The 16,119-nt window shown below is 45.9% G+C and overlaps 1 protein-coding gene across 3 annotated transcripts in view; it reads right to left on the bottom strand.

The window, feature by feature from the left end:
- The window catches only part of CDYL2 (chromodomain Y like 2), a 229,254-nt gene that overhangs the window by 27,538 nt on the left and 185,597 nt on the right, over positions 1–16,119 (bottom strand). The window lies entirely within an intron of this gene.

Below are 16,119 nucleotides of genomic sequence, written 5' to 3'. Positions count from 1 at the left end.
TGATGGTGATGGTGAATGATGATGCTATTGATGACAAAGGCAATATATGTGTGGTAAGAATACAGACTTGGAGTCACTCGCTGGATTCAAATGCACATTCCACCATTTACTATCTATGAGACCATGGGCAAGTCATTTGGCCTCTTTAACCCTCAGATCTCTTTTGAAAAATAACGTTAATAAAAGCATGTCTCCCTAAGGTGGTTGAGAGCATTAAATAAGATATATAATGTGCATAGCATAGCCTGACACATACAGAGGACCAATTAAATGTTAGCTATTATTATTATGTATTATTATTATTATACAGTACCACTGATTCAGGGCACACTATTTCCCAAATTGTTTTACACAATCTCAATTAGTCTTCACACTGACTCTACTCTCCTTCCCATTTGACAGGTAAGAAAACTGAGGCTCAGATAAATTTAAAGGATTTGCCCAGGTTCTTAGAGCAAGTGGCAGTGCTGTGATTTGAGCCCCGGTCTACATGTCTTCAAAACTTTTTAAGTTGCTTAACTGCCCAGGATGCTACAAATCAGAAACGTTAGGGGCTCTCAACATGGCACCTGCAGAAAGAGAGAAAGAGCTGTGTGACGTGGATAAGTCCCTTCACTTCTCAGATCCTCAGGTGCCTTGGCCGTGAAACACTGTACAGATGTTACAGAATCACATGGGTGAGTAAATAAGACAACCCGTGTAAAAGGCGTTTCAGGGGGTTTCCCTGGTGGCGCAGTGGTTGAGAGTCCGCCTGCCGATGCAGGGGACACGGGTTCGTGCCCCGGTCCGGGAAGATCCCACATGCCGCGGAGCGGCTGGGCCCGTGAGCCGTGGCGGCTGAGGCTGCGCGTTGGAGCCTGTGCTCCGCAACGGGAGAGGCCACAGCAGTGAGAGGCCCGCGTACCGCAAAAAAAAAAAAAGAAAAGCGTTTCATGGAGCTTTCGCACATGGAACACTCATTATCAGCTCACTTTATCAACAGCATTAAATCACTGAGCGTAAGCCTGGCACACAGGCTACCCCCTGACCTTTTCTCCATGCCCCCAGCCCCTTTAACGACACAGCACTAATCTCCAAACTGTTTTATCTCAGTGGGACAAAGGCAAGTGTTATTTCCCCACATGGCTTTTGACTGCCTGGCAAGGCACAGTGCGGAGGGAAGCAGTTCCAGGAAGCAGTTCTCTGCAGGGCCGCGCCTCTGCCGCAGACCCTCCCCGGGGCTGGGGGTGACCCGCCGCCCCTGATTGTCACCCTGGGGAATCGAAGTGCAGAGGCTCTGTGAGAAACCCTGAAATTACTAACAATCAGCTGGGGTCAGAACCGCCGGGGGAAGGGAGAAGGTATTTATAAACCGGGCGTCAGTGACTGCGCCCTCGGGAACCCGAGAGGGGAGCAGGCTCCCCACCCCGCAGGGAAACCAAAGAGGAAAAACACCAACACGCTCCGAGCTTGGGCCCCGGTCAAAAGCCGCAGAGGGTGCATCCAAGTCCCCTTCTAAATTTAGAACATTCAGCCAAACCAGTTCTCCGGCTCACCCAGCATCTCTCCCCTTGGCCGGACCGGGACGTTCTTCCAAGAGCCAACCGCACAGATGGGAGCCCAGATCCCAACCCACTTTGTCTCCATTTCTGTTCCCATCGCCCCGACAGCCAGGACCCCTGGGGCCTTTCTCACACCTGAGACAGCGAGTTCAGATGTTCTTGCTGGCTGCTGACGCCAACCAGCTGCAGATCCTCAGACAAGCATCTGAAGCTTCCTACGTCTCAGATGTTCGTCTATAGCATGAGTGAACCTAACCCAGTGGCATATGGTGGGCACCCAACCCCTGTGGCTGCACCGAGATGGAAACTGGAACCTGAAAGTCCCTGTTCTGAGTCTCTCTTTCCTTCTCTTTGACAAAGTTCAATACGTTTACTTAAATATTACCTGTGTGTTCCAGGCTCTATTTTTAGGACAGGGATAAAAACAGGGGTCATGGTAACTGTAATCAAAATGTATTTCTCTATCCTTGACCCTCCTCTACCATTGAGTGGCATCTAGCCCATCTTTAAAGGCCTCCTGTTATTCTAGTACCACTACCTCCGCTGATACCTGCAATAATAATAATAATAATAACAGCAATAACCATAGCAACTAGCAGCTACTGAGGACTTACTGTGTACAGACATTGGGTAATTTCATATAATTTAATTCAATGATTTATAGCACATATATCTATCTATCTCAGAAACAAGGTTCATTTGACCCAACAATTTAAATTATACAACAGCAATACCGGGGACTTCCCCAGCGGTCCAGTGGTTAGGACTCCATGCTTTCACTGCCAAGGGCCCGGGTTCGATCCCTGGTGGGGGAACTAAGATCCCACAGCCACGAGACGTGGCGAAAAAAAATAAAAATAAATTTAAAAACCAGCAATATCAATAACAATGCTCATTTTATGCTCTCATGTAATCCTCACGTTGGCCCTATGACACGCGACCTCACCTCCCTGATTGAGTCCACAGGGGCGTCGTACATAAACTCAAGAACACGCCCCTCTTGGGTATCCCATGGAATCTGACTGCCATGTATCCCTCCTGGCCAGCTCGGGCTCCACCTCTCTATGGGAGGGTCACTGTTGTCCCCAAAGCGCCATCGCCCTGCACTATGCCCTCTAGCATGACGTCACGCTGCGCTCCAACAGCCACCCCCAACTGGGAAAGTACCTGTCCCCATTTGTGCTACATCCTGTTTCCCTGGTTACGAAACCCCGCAGCCGTGGGCGCTCAATGCCTCACCACGTTTTGATGGGTAGCAGGCCTCTGATTTTGTGCTCAGGATTTATGGTAGCTGCCTTGCCCTCGGGAGTTCAGCAGGGAAGTGCGTCCCTCACACAGCCCTGTTCTTGGTCTGGAGTCCACCTTCCCTCAGAATGTTTCTTTCCAGAGGCCTTGGGCAAATAACCCCATGAGGCCACTCCACCATCCTCTAGACTGGCCCGGATATCACTGCCTCCCAGGTGAACAAAAGAGTTTGTGCTGCCCAGCTGGGACTTCCACTCAGAAGATGGAGCTGCTGAACGGCCATGTCTTTGGGTTATCTTCTTAGTCCCGGGCTGGTTTCACAATGACTCATCCGTGGTCTCCCTCTGCTGTTGTAAGAAGCCCTGTGCATTGCTGAGACAACTGGTTAGCAGTATGAGTGCTTCTCTGCTCATGGTAAGTGCTCTGTGATGCAGGCTAAATCCCCTTCCTGCGTCCATGCACTCAGATCAGGAAGGTAAAGGGTTCTTGTGAGGTCAAACTCACGACCTCACCCCTTCAATTCCACATCCCCACCCCATGGGCTAACTGTAAGGAAGATGAGGTTCTGAGTTGTCGACCAGAAATTCCAAAGCAAGATGTGCTTGAACTCTGCGTGTGTTTGGAATGAAGAAGCATCCCCCGATGTGCAATGACCATTGTCAACTGTAAGAACAGCCTGGCCCACACGGCACTGTCAAGATGGCAGCTGGCTCATGAAATGTTCTTGAAAGAAACAGCCCCGGCCACTTGGCTCCCGGCTGCTACTTGCGACTCACCACGAAACTGCACGTGTTTGAAAAGTTGATGACATCTGGAGTTTCGGTCTCAATCAGGCTGCTTTTGGCACTATCTTTCCTGGCATGGAGCTCATTCTGGGTATTTTTCAAACTTGTATTTAGAGAATTCCATAGAAAAACCCCTACGCTGAATCTTGCTAAAGCCACAGCTTGAAATTCCTTGACTTGCACATTTGTCTCATGGTTTGATGTGTATCAACACCGAGAAAGTTAGACCAGAGACCGTAAAGGTACAGCACCAATAGATAGACTTCCCTCCATCTCCAGCCTCAGGCCCAGCTCTGCCACGTCCCAGGTGTGAAGCTGGCAAATCACTTCTCTGGGTTTCTCTAACTTTGCCTAAAAAATTGGGGGAAATGACGTATGTAAAGCACTCAGAAATTACATATTTTTAAAACAGAAGAACACTTTTAAAAAGCGTAACTATCGTGTCATTATCCCACCAAAAAATTTACCAATAACTCCTCAGTATTATTCACACACACACACACACACACACACACACACAGTTTTTTTGTTCAAATCAGGATCTGACGTAATCTTCACATGGCATTTGGTATGTATGTCTCTCCTAAATTCCCTCCTTCCATTGATATTTTCTCCTTTGAAATTCATCCGGTAAAGGAACCAAATGCTGAAATACTTTGTTCTGTACTTTTCCACATTCTGGATTTGATTAATTGCATTGATGGAGTTTTAACATATTTCTCTCCCATATATTACCTGGACATTGCAAGTTCTATTTGGAGGCAGGTGGTATTGTGTTTTGCCATGAGGAGGAAAATAATGTCCAGTGTCTCACTTTTGGTGAAATTAACAGGAATGGTGATCACTACCAAAATTTAATAACTCGTGAGGGGTTGCAACTCCATCACTTTTTTTTTTTAAATTTTATCTTTGGCTGCATTGGGTCTTTGTTGCTGCGCACAGGCTTTCTCTAGTTGCGGGGAGTGGGGGCTACTCTTTGTTGCAGTGCGCGGGCTTCTCATTGCAGTGGCTTCTCTTGTTGCACAGCATGGGCCCTAGAACACGTGGGCTTCAGTAGTTGTGGCACGCGGGCTCAGTAGTTGTGGCTCATGGGCTCTAGAGCGCAGGCTCAGTAGTTGTGGCACATGGGCTTAGTGGCTCCGTGGCATGTGGGATCTTCCTGGACCAGGGCTCAAACCCATGTCCCCTGCATTGGCAGGTGGATTCTTAACCACTGTGCCACCAGGGAAGTCCCTCAGTCACTTTTAAGAGCACAAAAGGGGCCTAAGACCAAGAAGAATGAGGACCATCAGTACAGAGTAAAGGTCACAGAGCTTAAAACAAGACCACCCCACATTACAAACCCAGCAGCTGCCATTTACTAGCTTGGACTAGTTATGGACTTGGAAAAGTTACTTAACCTCTTTGAGACTCAATTTCATTATCTGTAAAAAGAAGATCATAATATTACCCAACCAACTGGCTTGCTGTAAGAATTAAACAATGGATATAAAAGGCAGTGTATGAGAGCTGGAGGAACCATACTCCCCTACTTCCGACTATACTACAAAGCTACAGTAATCAAAACAGTCTGGTACTGGCACAAAAACAGACACACAGATCAATGGAACAGGATAGAGAGCCCAGAAATAAACCCATGCACTTATGATCAATTAATCTATAACACAGGAGGCAAGAATATACAATGGAGAATAGACAGTCTCTTCAATAAGTGGTGCAGGGAAAACTAGACAGCTACATGTAAAAGAATGAAATCAGAACATTCTCTAATACCATATGCAAAAATAAACTCAAAATGGATTAAAAACCTAAATGTAAGACCACATACCATAAAGCTTCTGTAGAAAAACATAGGCAGAACACTCTTTGACATAAATCACAGTGAGATTTTTTTGCATCTATCTCCTAAAGTAAATAAAAGCAAAAATAAACAAATGGGACCTAATTAAACTTAAAAGCCTTTGCACAGCAAAGGAAACCATCAACAAAACAAAAAGACAACCTCCTGAATGGGAGAAACTATTTGCAAAAGATGTGACTGATAAGAGATTAATATCCAACATACATATAAACAGCTCAACATCAAACAAACAACAAACAACCCAATTAAAACTGGGCAGAAAGGGCTTCCCTGGTGGTGCAGTGGTTGAAGGTCCACCTGCCGATGCAGGGGACACGGGTTCGTGCCCCGGTCTGGGAAGATCGCACATGCCACGGAGCAGCTGGGCTGGTGAGCCATGGCCGCTGAGCCTGCGCGTCCGGAGCCTGTGCTCCACAACACTGTTGTGGAGCTCCACAACAGTGTTGTGGGAGAGGCCACAACACTGAGAGGCCCATGTACCACAAAAAAAAAAAAATGGGCAGAAGAACTAAATAGACATTTTTCCAAAGAGGAAATGCAGATGGCTCTTGTTGGTGGTGGCATGGATGGATATTATTGAAGATGTGGGGAAGCCTAATCTCTCTCGGTTTCTTAATTGGGAACACTAAAGGTAGAAAGTGGGATATCAGGATGGATTGATTAATGGGAGTACAACTATCCAAGTTGAGCTCCCTGGTAAAACATGAGTAGAAAACACCACAGGACCGCCTACCTACCTTCTACCCCCAAGTGAATCTATTCCTTCTCCTCCCCTCATTTGAGACAGAGAAGTCAACGAATGGCAGCCCTCTTCCCAAGGGGGAACACCCAACCCCAGGGGAGAGATGCATATTTTTGTCTCCAGCACTTAGTCTCTCAATTAAAAACAAGGTCCAGTAGACGTTGGGTTCTCACTGATCAGGGGAGCACCCTCCTTGCCCATAGAGATATCTGAACAAGGGGTGGAAGGAGGTGGGAGCTGTCACCCCAGCACCTTGGAGACACTGATGGGATTTCCTATAGGACAAGCAAAAGTGGGACTATGGGGAGGGAGAGAGGGCTTACCCCTGCAGTAATGAAAATTTGCAAGTGCCCTCTGTGGCTAAAATCTCCCCAAAATGATAATATCAGATGCTGACAAGCATATAGAGCCACAGGAACTCTCGCTCACTACTGGTGGGAATGCAGAATGGTACAGCCACTCTGGAAGACAGCTTGAGAGTTTCTTACAAAGCTAGACATAGTCTTTGCATACTATTCAGCGATTGCACTCCTACGTCTACTCAAATAAGTTGAAAACTTATATTCAGACAAAAAACTGCACGTGAATATTTACAGCAGCTTTACTCATAACTGCCCAAACTTGGAAGCAACCAAGATGTCCTCCAATAGGTGAATGGATACACACACTATGGGACATCCAGACAGGAGAAATATAATCCAGCGATAAAAAGAAATCAGATGTCAAGTCACAAAGAAAACATGGAGGAAACTTAACTGAAATAAGCCCATTTGAAAAAGCCACATACTGTATGAGTCCAACTATATGACAGTCAGGAAAAGGCCAAATGATTGCTGCGTAACAACATACCACAAACTCAGCAGCTTAGAACAACATGAATTTATCATCTCACAGTTTCCATGGGTCGGGAGTTGGGGCACAGTGTAGCTGAGTTCTTGGCTCAAGGTCTTGAGGCTGAAATCAAGGTGTCCCTTGGGGCTTGGCTCTCATCTGAGGCTTGGGTCCCCTTCCAATCTCACTCAGGGTTTTGGAAGAATTCACTGCCTTGTGTTTGTAGACTGAGGTCCCTGTATTCTTGCTACAAGCCACGGACTGGTGGCTGATCTCAGCTCCTAGAAACCTCCTGCCATTCCCTACCATGTGACTCTCTCCCTTTGGTCTCTCAAGTCTGAATCTCTGAATACTCCATCGCTGACCTCTAGTCTCATAATGGTTCAACTGATTAGGGCAGGCCCACCTGCACTCAAGAACAGGGGATTATGTGGGGGTTTGCAATCTTGAAGCCATCTCAGCCTTCTGCCTACCATAGCCCCAAATCATTAAGCAGCTTTCTTAAACTAGACAGACTTGGTCTCCATCTGCAAAAGACACCAAGAAAGACCAAAGATAAGAAAATTATTTTATTTTTACACCCCCAGGATCAAAGCAGAAACACTTCTGTTTAGAAAAGAGAAAGGGCTACAAAAAAAAATTTTCTTTTTTAAAAAATAAAACAGCCATTTTCCCCTTCCTCCTGTAAGTCAGGAAATATCCACCAGGAAGAGTTAAGTTTCTTTCACTCAAAGTTAATTGAGTACCCAATGTTTGTAGGCACTATAGAAAGTAAAGGTAAATTTTCCTGCCCTCAAGGAGCAAACTGAACCGAGAATCCCATTCACTCATGTGTTCATTATTTTATTTCTTTATTTTCATTCAGGAGACATCATGTGGGCTCTCCCTCTGTGCAAGGCACAAAGCGCTGGAGATTTAAAACTGGTTTTTGCCTGCAAGCAAACTCACAGGGTAAAAGCAACATCTTGAGTTGCAATATCATTTAATATTATTTTCAACTGCTTTAACGACAGTATCAGTTCTGACAGTTTGAATACAGTATACAGAAATCAGATTGTGGGTAGCACGGTGCAGTTGAAAGAAAAGAAGCCTTGGAATCTAAACCCAAATGATCAAGTTGACATCACCAGTGACGGAACAAATGGGCATGATGGGATGCACTCTGAAAGATAGAACATCACTTCTGTAATCGTCCTGCCAAAAATGCAGAGCCTGAATTTAACAATGGGGAAGGATGAGACAAACCCAAATAGAGGGGCATCCTACAAAATATAACTAGCCTGTTATATTCTCTTCCAGCTGTCAAGGTCTAGAAAATCTTAGTTCCAGATTAAAGGAGAGTAAATAAATGTGATGTGTGATCTTGGATTGGATTCTGGACCAGAAAAAGGACACTCATGGGACAATAGGTAAAGTCTAAATAATGAGATCATAATATCGTTATCAATGTTAATTTCCTGATTTTTATAATTGTGCCAGGTTTATGCAAGATGTTATCATTTGGGGGATCTGGGTGAAGGGTATGTGCAATTTGGGGGGTATAATTTTTGCAACTTTTTTATAAGTCAAATTATTTCAGAATGAAAAAACAAAAGACACATTGGAATTCCTACTCACTGCTTACTACTGTGTGTCCTTGAGCAAGTCACTTCACCTCTCTGAGCCCCAGTTTTCTCTCCTATTAGATCAAGGCATGCAAAGAGACTGGGGATAAAAATACTTAATAAGTAAGAAACTAATCTGAAATGAGTGTACATTATTCAGTTGTATGTCTGCATACGTTATTTCTCAATTCTTAAAACAAACAAACAAAACCTGGAAGAGGCATCTGAAGCCAAGAGGAGCCGAGTCATCACATTACGTCACACCATGATGGCGGAAGAATTTGAACCCAGCCCTATTTGATTCCACACGTCAGGCTCTTCCTACTCCCCCAGGGCTGTTGCTATGATGATAATACTACAAGCAAGGCAAGACACCAGGAGGAGAAGAAGGGGGAGAAAAAGACTCCGCAATCAAACAGGAAATGTGGCCCAGAGGAGATAGAATCTTAAAGACACAACCACAAGACTTCTAAAAAAAATTGTCAACCACAGCTCTGTTCTTCCAGAAATTGGCCCACAACATCTGAATTTTCTCCTCTTTGTCAGTAACTGCTTGTCACCATGCAAATGTCTGTGAGAGCAGCCCGTAAGCCCCTCTTTGGAAGTGAAAGTGTAAGCAAGTGTGGCTGCACAGGTGGCATCTTGGGACACTGAGTGTGGCATGAAGCTAGAACCCATCGGGTCCCCTGTCACCTCGAGACAGCTCATTTGCCATCTGTCCTGGCAAAGCCCAGGGCTCTGTGTTTGACCACAGCTGGAAAATCACAAGGACAAGCCTTCCCCACCCTCGCCCACCGGGCACATCCCCGAGTGCTCTATTAGCGTGTGTGAGTGTGTTCCGTACACGATGGCTACACCTGCGGACCCCAACTGTCCTACAGCCACAAATCGTTTTGAAGGCCCCTAATCCAGGAGGTTATTAAGTTACTTCCCACAGGTCACCATCTGGCTGGGGGGTTTCCCATGTGGGTGGGGTCTCCTGGCACTGCTCGAATTTCCACAGCTTGGATGTCAGTCCCTGATGACAGACTTGCAGAGACTCTCCCCGCCTCCCCGTTCATGTCCTCCCCTCCTCCCCTGCACTCCAGCCACGTTTCCACTGCTTTAAAGGGAAAGGGGAGGAGGTGGGTATCGGGCAATCAGCATGTATAGGACACCTACTACACGCCAGACCCTGCTACGGGAACTTTCTGCATTTGGTTCACATGAGCGTCGTAATAACCGGTAATAGGAGTGATTGTGCCCATTGTACAGATTAGGAAATCAAGAGTGTGCCATTCATTAAAGTCAAATCAGAGATTTGAATGCAAGGTTGTCTGACCTTATAAAAATCATATATGTCATGCTCTTTCCACTAACATCCTTGCCTTTGATCTCTCCAGTTGCTTCTTGGCAAAATCTCCCCACATTTCTTACAAACTGACCGTCCTGGAGGAGGAATTCTCATTGATCTATGCAGACACTGGTGCTTACTGCCTGCCCGCTGCCCTGGACAGTCTATCAAGTGCACAGGTTTCCCCTCCCACCCTCCGTCCTGAACCCCCATGGCGGCTCTTGCCCCTGCTGTCCATTCTGGCGCTGGGCGCTGGTGCTCAGCCAGCCACTCCAGATTGGTGCCCTGATCAGGCTCGTTGGCTCCTGGACGCTGACTTCTCGACTTGGCTCAGTGCCCAAAGGGCTCTCGCCCTCACCCCAGCTTAGGAAGGCTCCCGGCCCATCCCTGGTCCAACGCCACCGCATCTGCATTTCCAGGAAGGGGTTTGGAGGATGGAGGAGTACAGACCTCACTGGAAACCTCAGAAGCCAAGAGTTTCTGATGCGGCTGCATTAGGGAATCCCCAAGGAGAAGGGCCCCAGGCCTCACACACGCTCGCATTTAATCCTCATGACCATCTTGAGAGAGGCTGTGTGAGCTCCACACGCAGGAGGACACAGAGGCCAGAGAGGAAAAGGGTGTGCCAGGGTGTCAGAGCCCGGGGACTTCTCTGGGGAAAAGGCTCCGTTTGGCTATCAGCAGAGACAGGGTCTCGGCTGGGAGAGCAGAGGGACATTGCCTGCACTGAGTCCCTGACTTTCGCCCCTGGCCTTCACCAGCGTAAGTACTGATACGGCTACTCTTGATTCCATAACAATGCTGTGCCAACAACGGTCCTAAAGGGGTGTGTGTGTGTGTGTGTGTGTGTGTGTGTGTGTGTGTGTGTGTGTGTGTGTGTGTGTGTGTGTGTGTGTGTGTGTGTGTGTATGTAGGTAGGTAGGTATCCATCTATGTACCTAATCTCATATTTTATATAAATCATATATATGTATCTAATCTCATGCATATATGTAAAGGTCATTTCATCACTAAAGAGTGACTATGCACATAGTGAAGACATGGAAACAACCTAAATGTCCATCGACAGAGGAATGGATAAAAAGATGTGGCACATATATACAATGGAACATTACTCAGCCATAAAAACGAATGAAATAATGCCATTTGCAGCAACATGGATGTAACGAGAGAGTATCAAACTAAGTGAAGTAAGTCAGACAGAGAAAGACAAATACCATATGATATCACTTATATGGGGAATCTAAAATATGACACAAATGAACGTATCTATGAAACAGAAACAGAATCATGGACATAGAGAAGAGACTGGTAGTTGCCAAGGGGGAAGGGGTTGGGGGAGGGATAGAGTGGGAAGCTGGGTGAGCAGATGTAAGCTTTTATTCAATATATAGAATGGATAAACAACAAGGTCCTACTGTATAGCACAGAGAACTATATTCAATATTCTAGGATAAACCATACGGAAAAGAATATTAAATAAAAAGAATGTATATACGTGTATAACTGAATCACTTTGCTGTACAGCAGAAATTAACACAACATTGTAAATCAACTATACTTCAATTTAAAAAAAAGAGTGACGAGTGCCAACAGCTGTTCTAAACGTTTTATATATAGATAAAATCTCATTTACATATGTACATAATCTCATTTATATATCTTTCCTATATGTGTATAAATCTTATATAAAACCTCACATATATATACACATATGTAAATAACATTAAACCATTAAATAGTAACTATCTGTCAACTGTTCCAAAAATTACATATAATGATACTTATATATAATCTCGTTTGTGTAAATCTTGCATATATAAAATCTTACATATATATGAAAATCTCATTTAATCATTAAAAAGGCTGTATGCCAACTCTTTAAATATTATATATAATCTAATTTTATATATTACTGTCTTTTACATATTTAGGTAAATCTCATATATATAAAATCTCATATATACATCAGTCACGTGTGTGTGTGTGTGTGTGTGTGTGTGCACGCACGTGTAAATCTCATTTAATCATTTAAAAACTCCTTAGGAGGCAGGCACAGTTGTAATCCCCAAAGGCTGAGCGAGCTCAAACACCCCATGCATGTGATACCAGGACTCAGCTGAGCTCCTGGTACCTCCACTCAGACCTGCTCCCCCAAGCCCTGGAGCGGTCCCTGCCTCAATTTGGGGGCAATTCCACCTTTCCAGCTGCTCAGGCCCCAAATCCCAGGATCACCCTTGACTCAGTTCTCTCTCTCTTAGTCTGCCTTCAAAATACACTCAGGACTTCACTCCTTCTCATTACCTCAACTGCCCCATCCCTGAGTCAAGCCTTCGTCAAAGGCAGATGGTCAATTACAAGAGTCTCCTCTGGGTTCCCTTTGCCCTCAGTCCCCTTTTGCCCATAGTCACAGAGCGAAATCTTAAAGCGCAAGTCAGTCCCAGCCATGCCTTCCCACACCCTCCCACCTCCCTTTCGTCTGAAGTCAAAGGAGAATGAGGCTTTAGCGATTTATATGTACCCCCTAAAACTCAGGGGACACAGTAGATCGGCATCTGACTCATGCCTGAGAAATTCAGCGAATACGAGGCCAACTAGTTGACTAGTTATAGTACACCAGTGAGGCAGTAGCTCCTGTTTGGAAGTTAGCTTGCACGCCCTGATCTGTGTGGACAGAGGTTGCATGAATGCTCCCCTGAGCCACAAGGGGTCCAGGAGTGGCAAAGGGCTGGCATGGGGATCATCTTACCCTAAAGGGACAAACAGACCTCAACTGACGAAGCTGGCAGTGGACCACCGGACTCCTAGGGACTGAAGAGGGAGTGGTGGGCTGATGATATAGAGTTTACTTGGCAGTTATAAGAGACTGGCCAGCATCAACTGAAGAGGTCACCGAGAAACCCATACGAGTTCCCTGAGAGTCTATGAGGCCCAGAGGAGGAAAGCACCCATGTGACAACAGCACCATTTGGTCCTTATAAAATCTTTCCAGTTCTCCCTAATCCAACCAGAAAAAGAAATGAGAGTCAGCAAGAATGAGTGAAGTCTTGAATGAAGTTGGAAGCATTGATGCTTAAATGGAACATGGCCATCTTCGACTACTGAATTGATACTGTGTTTGCGACTTTATATTATTTATTGGAAAGGTCCTACAGCCTACCTGTGCTGTCATCTAGGGTGGGGTCAGGACTATTCCGTTAAGTCGACTTAAAGGGACAGTGAGAGACAAAACAAAGTTGCTTCTGGGATTATACTCCATTACTGCTTATTCAATATATTGGTGAGTCATTTAATTGTTGATGTGTCTAACCAGATGGGAGCCTCAGCCCACTTCCTCTCACGATTGGGCAAGGGCTTCTTTCAGTATCATATCACATCAGTGTTAGCCTGTGACAGACAGTTAAAGGAAGAAGGGTTTGCCTTATAGATGCTACACTCTGAAACATCTGAAGGGCCTCGTCCAGTCTCCTAGAAGGAACAGAAGCAGTCAGGAGCAAAGGACTTCCCAGGTTTGACCTTGACTACTTGGGATGGAGTCAGGACCTCAGAGAAAGGGTAAACAGGCACACAAGACGACAACGATGATACCAAGAACAAGAGAAAGGGAAAGGAAAGGAAAGGGGACCAGCACAGGGAAGATCCTGGGCTCCAGCCAAGGCTGGCGGGCCCACACCGACAGAAAGGGGACCTGAAAGAAGATTAACAATTAACGCCGCACAGTCTTCTAGACTTTGCAGGTGTTCACGATTGTGTAAAGTGTTCTCTTCGGTACTGCGTCGTGAACACTCTGAGAATCACAGCAGGATTACGTGCCTTTCTCACATTCTTGGACCCCAAGCTTCTGTACAACGGGGGCTGTCTGAGTCATCTGTGCCTTTCAGCACCTGTGCAGCCCGAGAGAGAGCAGGGGGCTCGATACTGCTGCTGGATGGACGGACAGGTAGATGTGACCTTGTGCAAATCCCTTTCCCAGAATTCCCTGCTGCCACGTGCCCCCAAAAGTCTCCTTCTTCCTATTTCCTGCAGCCTCCACGTCGTCTCCGGAGCCAGGCATCCTCAGCCGTGTGTCTTTCCTAAGAGCCACATTGTGATGACCGAGGCAACGAGAAAGGATTCTGCATAATTCCTCAGTGACAAATACGGTCGTTAGCCACGTGCGGCCACTGGGATTGTACAAAACCAAGCTCTGTGGAGGCTTATCTCGAGTGAGGACGGGTCCCTATGCAAAGAAACATTCCAGGTATACCAGGGAAGGGGTGCATGAGCCTATCAACCTTCTGAAAAACAGTACCAGTGCCCTCCCCATCAACCACCAGCCTGAATAACTCGAAGCCTCAAGGCCGATGTGGGTGAGGGCATCTCTGCTCCCCAGGAAACCAGACACAACTTAGAAGCCTCAGATGTCGCAACCCCCTGGAGGCCCCAGAAACTTCTCTGTTCAGAAACCACAGAACCTGTTTGTGAACCTTATGTGCAGGCTAACAAAGGGAGAACACAAGCAAACGCAGACGGAGTTTCAACCTTTTTATTCAAAGCAGCTTCTCACAATGTATAAATACTGCATATTAGTACACATGAAAAATACAACTTCTAAGGCACCCAGAAATGTGTTCATACACGTTACAGGACCATTCACAAAGAGAGTGTACAATTTGCTCTAGACAGTCAGCATTTGATAAATCAGAAGATTATTATCCCTCCGTACTGCACCCAGTCTCAGGGAATATTTACAGCATGGTGAGAAAGGGGCAGCTGTACCTGCTTTATCAGTCTATGAATTACTCATACTTACAGATATTCAGAACTAGTTAAAGACTCTCCCATGATAACCCGGTGAAAGAAAATGAGTAGCCTAATTTGCAAAGGTCTCCTTGGATTTTGGTGTGTGTGCTATATCCAGGATCAAATCTGAACACTCCCAGGGTAGGCTGGATACTTTTTTGGTAGCCTGCTTCAATTATCAGAGGTTTGGTAATAAGCCTTACCGCTAGAATCCCACTCTTCAGTATCAATCATTTCTCAACCGGTTAATGGATGAATGATTTCAACATGGATGAAGATGGAGCATCACCTAGCGTGAGAAGTGAAGAAGATTCTTCTCGGGCTAAACAGGAAGTGGAATGGGTTGATGGAGAACAAAAAGGAGGTGGAAATCTAGCAACTGCAGGATCTCAGCGCTCAGTGTAGACACATCTGAAGAACTCACGCTGGAGGTTTCTATTCAGATGGAGCAGTCCACACTGCTCAGATAACCTGAAGAATGCCAGCCCCCCACTCCTTAGGGTACCGGTATGGATAAAGGCTGGGACTACACAGCAGAAACACCAACCTGAGACAGTGCATTTCAATCCGAGAAGCTCATCTGTCAGAGCCTTCTCAAGGTGACGACAAATCCTTCTGTAGGGCCAGCCAGGGGGAGCGTGAGGTCGGTGGATGGGAGCAGATTCTCTGTGCCATAAAGCATGTACGTCTCTGCCTAGATGTGCCCACAATCTATGAAACTCGTACTCTGCTGGAATAATGGAATGCTTTGGTCCTTGGTTTTATGAAAGGCAATATTTTCACAATCCTGTCAGCATGGACATCAGCAAATGACTTCAAGCTGGGACGAACGGCACAGGGACACATTAAATACTAGATGGAAAACTCCACACCCTCCAAACTTCCCAGAGTCGCCTTAAGGAGCACCAGCGTGAGGCCAGGTGTTGGGCCAATGAGGCGTGGTCAACCCACAGAGATGCCAGAGCTGAAGCTGAAAACTAGATGTTAGTTTCTCTGATTGACGCACACACTGCAAATATTTGAAGCAAATCTCCATCCTAATGGAAGATAAGTTGACTTTATGAACACTTATTTGAGAAGAACCAAATAACTTGACTTTAGCTATTCTATGGCCCTGGTTTCAAGATCATCTTTAAAGCCTTGGTAAGGAGAACCAGTAGGTAAGCAGGGCCAACTGAAAAGAATCATAATTTTAAAAAAAAGAAATTTAAGTTCCAAAGTTTAGATGGTTTTTATCAGATCCCAGACACAGTGGACACACTGCCAGTGAGCTCCGTGACTTACACGCCATTCAAACAGCCCCGGGTAGACTGGCTCAGCTGATGTGTACGTCGTGCATCTAGTTTGCCTGTGCCCTGCTAAACTCAGGTTCAGTATGGCCTAACGCACCTAGTT

This window comes from Stenella coeruleoalba, assembly GCF_951394435.1.
Source record: "Stenella coeruleoalba genome assembly, chromosome: 20".
Lineage (NCBI taxonomy): Eukaryota > Metazoa > Chordata > Mammalia > Artiodactyla > Delphinidae > Stenella > Stenella coeruleoalba.
Note: the sequence above shows the minus strand (reverse complement) of the source record. Positions and strands in the feature narration are given on the sequence as shown.